We start from the raw sequence: 6,000 nt of genomic DNA, 5'->3' as shown, positions 1-6,000 counted from the left end.
TTCAATTTGATTCCATCGCTCAAGTTAGCAGCATGTAGTGCTGAGCCAAGGACAATAGCCCTCATCAGCATCCAGATGTTTGTCTAGCTCTTGCTTCCCAATAAATTCCTGGATCGTGCTCTGTAATTATAAAAAAAAGGGGGAGTGGGGAATCAGATCAAAAGCGAAGATTCGGACACTTTAGGATGTAGAAGTAGAATTGATTAGCTTCAAAGCATAAGTATTTACTGTAGTTTGGGACTCTAGTAGCTCCTCCTATTAGCTCGACTGCATATATATCATCGATCTTCAAACCTGAATGCTTGAGCACATCTTTTAAAGTAGTAAGAGATCTTTCCCAAAGATCTTTACAGAGTTCCTCAAATTTCTCACGGGAAATTGTGCTCCTGAAAGAAAACGTAAGTTAGAATCCACGCACATCACAATGTTCGCTTAGCTGGCAAAATACGGAAACATTGATATTTAGTTGTACCTGAAGTCACGATCATCATGGAGAGATTCAACAGATATTGGAGCCCCAGTGTTTGCACTCAAAAATTTTTTGTACGTTTGACTTGCTTTTTAATTTAGCCATTGCTTTAGGGAACTTCCTCACGTCAACTCCATTACCAAGCTGTTTGTTAACTCATCCGCAAAGTACTCTACCAAGCGCATCTCATACTCTGTCCTCCAAGTCCCGAGTCCCATCTAACATCCTTGACCTACATTCACATAATTACATCTAACTCATTACCAACAGAGACCAAAACCGAAAGAATTAACATGATTAATCAGAGCTTATGTCACACATACTAAAAAACAAAACTGAAGAAACCACAAAAGTACAATAAACTGAATGTCTACTAAGAGCATATTTTACCTGAAATTGGTTGACAGAAACAGTCTTGCCAAACTCCTTCTCATTGTAAGCAGAGTAATACACAAGGGCTGCATAAGTACTACTCGAACCCATGTCATAAAATATAACATGCCTCGACCCATTCGAGAAATCCTTATCAATCCCATACTGCAACGCCGCACCGGAATGCTCATGAACCAAGGAGAGTACATTAACCCCAGCCAACTGAGAAGCCTGGATCAAACCCCGCCTCTCCGCCTGCCCAAAGTAAGGTGGAATCGAAACAACCATATCCTTCACCGGGATCTTCGCATGAAACTCAGCCAGGTCAGACCCATACCCCAAGATCATAGCCAACAACTCCTCCACCGAGTAAACAGTCGTCCCATCATCAATCTTAACACCAACCGCACCTCTGGAATCTTCAACGATATCAAAGGCAAATACACAGAGTCAATGAAATCCTTGACGTGCTTGAAAGGCTTCCCAACCATGTCCCTAATCTGCGAATACACTTTATTAGGGTAACGAGCCGTGATTCCTGCAGCTTCCTCGCCTAGTAACCTGTCACCGGAGTGGAACGCCACTAAACTTGGGGACTTCCTCTTGGACATCTCGTTGATGGCTACAGAGATCGGGCTCTGTCCTCGTTTGATGTTAACCACGGCGACTTTCACCCATTCTGAACCTAGATCTACGCTTGCAACAGCTGATTCCGATGGAAGAGGGAGTAAAGAGAGCAATGACAGGAACAACACTAACACGGTACACATCTTCTTCCTCATTTTCCTATCGTTAACCAAAACACCGAGATTAGAGCCGCACTTCCTCTGCATGAAATCAAACAATGCGTCAAGAACCCTAGAAAAAGAATGATTCGATCTCAAGTTCAAATTGATCACGACCGATCAGATACACAATTAATCAGCTCTAGAAGAGGTTTAGGACTACAAAACAGAGTAAAACTAATGAAATCGAAGAAGGAAACGTTAAGATTAAGCAGTGCAATCACACTTATCAGGAACATTCGTAGAAACTTCGAGTGCACGAAGAGAGATTGTAATCGGGGCAGGCAAGTTAAATCTAAGATGGTTCGATGATGTTATTAGTGATTCGAGAGTGTTGAGGTGAAGATGCATACCAGTTTCCGAGCTCCGATCGCATTCTCCGGAGGAGATCGATTTGCAGATTCAAAAGTTTTCCGTAAGGTTCTCGAGGAAACTAAAGGGAACAAACGGAGACGAGAGTGCGTATATACTAACGGAGAAGAGAGATATTTATAAAATGAAAAAACAAAACAAATACTGACGTGGAGCTGTGATTCTGAGATAGCACCAATGGTAATATTCCACGTGTGAATTGTTACACGTGTTGAGACGTGAGACGCTTAGTGTGTTGGTGATTACGCTTTGTTGTAGAGTAGTAGGCCTAGAAGTTTGGAGTGTTGTTTGGTTAAATCCAGGTGTATACCTCTGTCATAGTGAGAGGGTTTACCCAAAACGTTGGACCGTTGCTGGTTAATTTTGAAGAACACAGAGGTAGGATTGAGAACATAGACACATTTGGATGTAATTCCAATCATTTTCATCAATATTGGGCAATCTTGAGACTGGACCAAAATAAAATAGTCTAACTTGAATTGCCATAGATCCAAATATTTTTTTCTTTGATCTGAAAATGAAATACAAACAAAGAAATGTTATCAGGGAAAAAAAAACTTGATTTTACACTTCAGGAAATCTAGGGAATACAACAAAAAAGAACGGTTTAAGACAAGAAAAAGCTAGATAGGTAAATATTACAAGACAAGAGATAGTTAAGGGTGGTGCTTCAAAATCAGAAGGAAACAGAGAGAAAGAGAGATGTGGGTGTTATGTATGCGCCTACTCGATAGAAGTATCTATAAACACTTGAACCAACAAGTAGCTAGCTACATGGGAAGCTCCTATACCTCTCTCCCCTCTACACGTATTTGATTGATCATTCGCTTACAACAGCTGAAACAACATTAACACTTCTACCTCATGTAGATTTTTACTGTTGTATGTTATTATTCTCCTTCAAAGATTGGACTTTAACCTACCTGGATGGTTACAGTAAAATCCACCGACCTTTTGCACTGATGATGCAGCAGAAACCGGTTTGCCTAGTCAGGGAAAACTTCGTCCCGCTCACTGTCCGCTGAAGACAAATGACCATGTCCAGGTCTGGTGTTGTTGTGTACCTCTTCTGGTATCTCTTCATCATCCTCCTCCGTTGAGTGTTTGTCGTAAGAGAAAGGTCTCTGACAAATGCAAGACTGCGGGTACTCGTGGAACTCACCGCGTCCTGGTTTGAACTCATCAGGATCACCCATGAATCCTCGCTGACAAGATTTCACTTTCTTGGCGAACGTGTTCCACTCCATCTTCTCTCTGTCCATGAACAAAGCACTGAGCTTCTTCGCATTAGGCCTGATGGTCCTCTTATGCCCCATGTACCTCCTGTAAATCACATACTCAGAAGTGAGATCATTCTCAACGTCTGATAAGTCTTATGGGGAACAACAAGTAGAGAGGTTTTGTTTACCTTCGGCCTGCTAGAATCTTGGCCATGTTTCCATTATTATTAGTGATAAAGACGTCACTTTCGTCGCTGACTATGTAGTCAATAGCAGCAAGGCGTGAAGAAAAGGGAAGCAAAGGCTTGAGCTCATCATTGGCAAGCATTTCCTTGGTGTAAAAGTTCGGAAACAGATCTCTGAGTGGTCTCAGTGTCTTTTCACCACCATATATCTCCCCAGACGCAACGTAGATGTATGTGTTATTAGCGAAACCAAGAGCGCGCAGCATTAAGCCCACTTCATGAGGTGTAAGAGGGCATTTCCCACGCTTTCTTTCCTCCATAGGGTCCAGATCCTGCAGTGATTGCTTAGTGAGATATTGCAACTCCAAACACACAAAAATGCAACAAATCAAAAGGCTAAGGTGGACTCACAGGTAAAGTGTCCCATCGTTTTCTTATTTCTGCCAGCTCAGCTCTTTCTGTTTCACCTCCGCCAAAGTCACAACCAGAAAAGGCAAGCATGTCTGGTTCAAACCTGCAATTGTACATAGCATGAAGATGTAGAAGGAAAGGCAATTAAAGAGAAACAGTCTAAAGAGGACTGTTAGACTGTTTATAAATGGGAGAACCTCAAGTGGACAGCTATAAAACGCTTGGCCATCTTTCTCATCCTCTTGACCACTTTCATCCAACTGATTGTATGCGCTTTGTGAATCTTAAAGCATTATAGTTCACCCTGCAGCGCAACTTCTGCATGTCTTCCTCCAGATCATTTGCTAGTCTGTAGTCAAACTTTGTCAATTGCAAAACCTGCAAAGATTTAAAGAATCATGAGCATGCTCATATCATAATGAAGTAACAACACACAATTTGATGCTTAGGTGAAACAGTCTTACATGTCTCCTGGAGAGAATTGGCAGTACTTGGTCGAGATAATACTCAGGAGTAGACTTTCGAGGGACACGCATTGTATAAGGAGGCTTTTCCATGGACCGCATGACTCTGTCAGGAACTCTTTTTACTATAGTCACATCTTTTGTGAGGGAAGAGATGAACCAGTTAACGTCAAAAATGTCATTAAAGTCACTGCACAGAAATACAAAAAAAAAAAAATTAAGATGATGAATTCACATAGGAACTGATAAGGGAAACATGTTCATTGGCAAAAAGAGTTACCTGTTATCTTTCCAATAAGAATGGTGATCCAACTCAGGTACAACTAAAGTAGCATTAAGAATCCGTGCAACAACTACCGCATCTGTTATCTGGGCTCATAACAAGAACATTTAGTTTCAAACACTAGCTGTAAAATATAACTTAAATATAACTTACTCCTGTTCTTTGCTGGTTCAGACCTCCACTAGCTGCAATCAGCAAATACCCATTAGACGAGTGCTCCTGGACTGCAGCTGCATGCATATGCCCAAAACAAGATTTAAAAAACAAATGTGAGAGGGAAATGTTTTAAGCCTAATGTACTTGTAAATCAACAGATTCCCAAATTAGTATTACCATGAAACAAATTGTGCTTTTAACCAAATTAAAAAAAAAAAAAAAAAAGGTAGAGCCAAAATTGCTATCAGATCAACTTTTACTACTAGAATCCAAGATCGACTTACGTGGGAAGTTCCTTCCTCTTTCACTGCATCCGTAGAAGAACTTGGAATACTTCGACTTCCACACATCAATCGGCTCCCTACGGCTCATATCCTGAGAAATATCCAATTTCAAGAACTCAGGTAGAACAAAACAGAGACTAAATCAAGTAAAGCTGAAGCTGCAATTTTAGAGAAAAAAAAGGTACCAGTAAGCTCCTTTTGCTTAGCTGCTGAGAATACCACTCTAAGTGAGAGACAACATGACCGGTGAAGAGAGAGATGACACCTAAGGTGAAAAGCATGAACCCGCAAACCCACGTCCACATCACCGTTCTCTTTGGGCGGCTGACCCGAGAAGATCTCCACCTCCATAATAACCCTCCGCTCTTGTTTCTGTGATTGCAAGCTCAGAGAAACACAAATATTGCACTGAATGATCTAATTGTATTCATCACGTCTCAATGCGCTTTTATAGAAATACAAGTACTGAAGCAAATAACTGAAAGACCCAATACTAAGGACACGACTCCACTAAGCTACTTTGAAGGAAACAGAAAACAAACTAAAGAGAACAAGTCTCTTTTATTCCTAAGCTTGCGGAAGATAAAGACACGTCATAATAAACCCAACAATCCCTCCCCTGAACTGAACCATCTCCAATGCTCAGTTCAAAACACACATACCAAAAGCTTCTCGAATCCTCTGAAATGTCACCATCTTCAAAGGCTTAGTCATGACGTCTGCCAGCTGCTCCTCCGTGCTGCAGTGAATGAGCTTGATCACTCCTTCTTTAGTTAAATCCCTCAGAAAATGATAACGAACCCTGATATGCTTGGATCTCCCGTGCATTACTGCATTCTTGGACAGCTTAATAGTAGAAGTATTGTCACAAAACAACACCATCTCCTCACCTTGCTCATAACCAATTTCCTTCAGAACTCTTCCCATCCAAATGGCCTGACATGCACAAGTTGCTGCTGCAACGTACTCGGCTTCAGTAGTTGATAGTGTTACTATTGG

General features: G+C 41.3%; 1 pseudogene; it reads right to left on the bottom strand.

The window, feature by feature from the left end:
• Window positions 1-157: 157 nt before the first annotated feature.
• LOC108854238 (O-fucosyltransferase 29-like) lies at window positions 158-5,312 on the bottom strand (annotated as a pseudogene).
• Window positions 5,313-6,000: the final 688 nt, after the last annotated feature.

The sequence above is a fragment of the Raphanus sativus genome, unplaced genomic scaffold, assembly GCF_000801105.2.
Source record: "Raphanus sativus cultivar WK10039 unplaced genomic scaffold, ASM80110v3 Scaffold0637, whole genome shotgun sequence".
NCBI classification, from domain to species: domain Eukaryota; kingdom Viridiplantae; phylum Streptophyta; class Magnoliopsida; order Brassicales; family Brassicaceae; genus Raphanus; species Raphanus sativus.
Note: the sequence above shows the minus strand (reverse complement) of the source record. Positions and strands in the feature narration are given on the sequence as shown.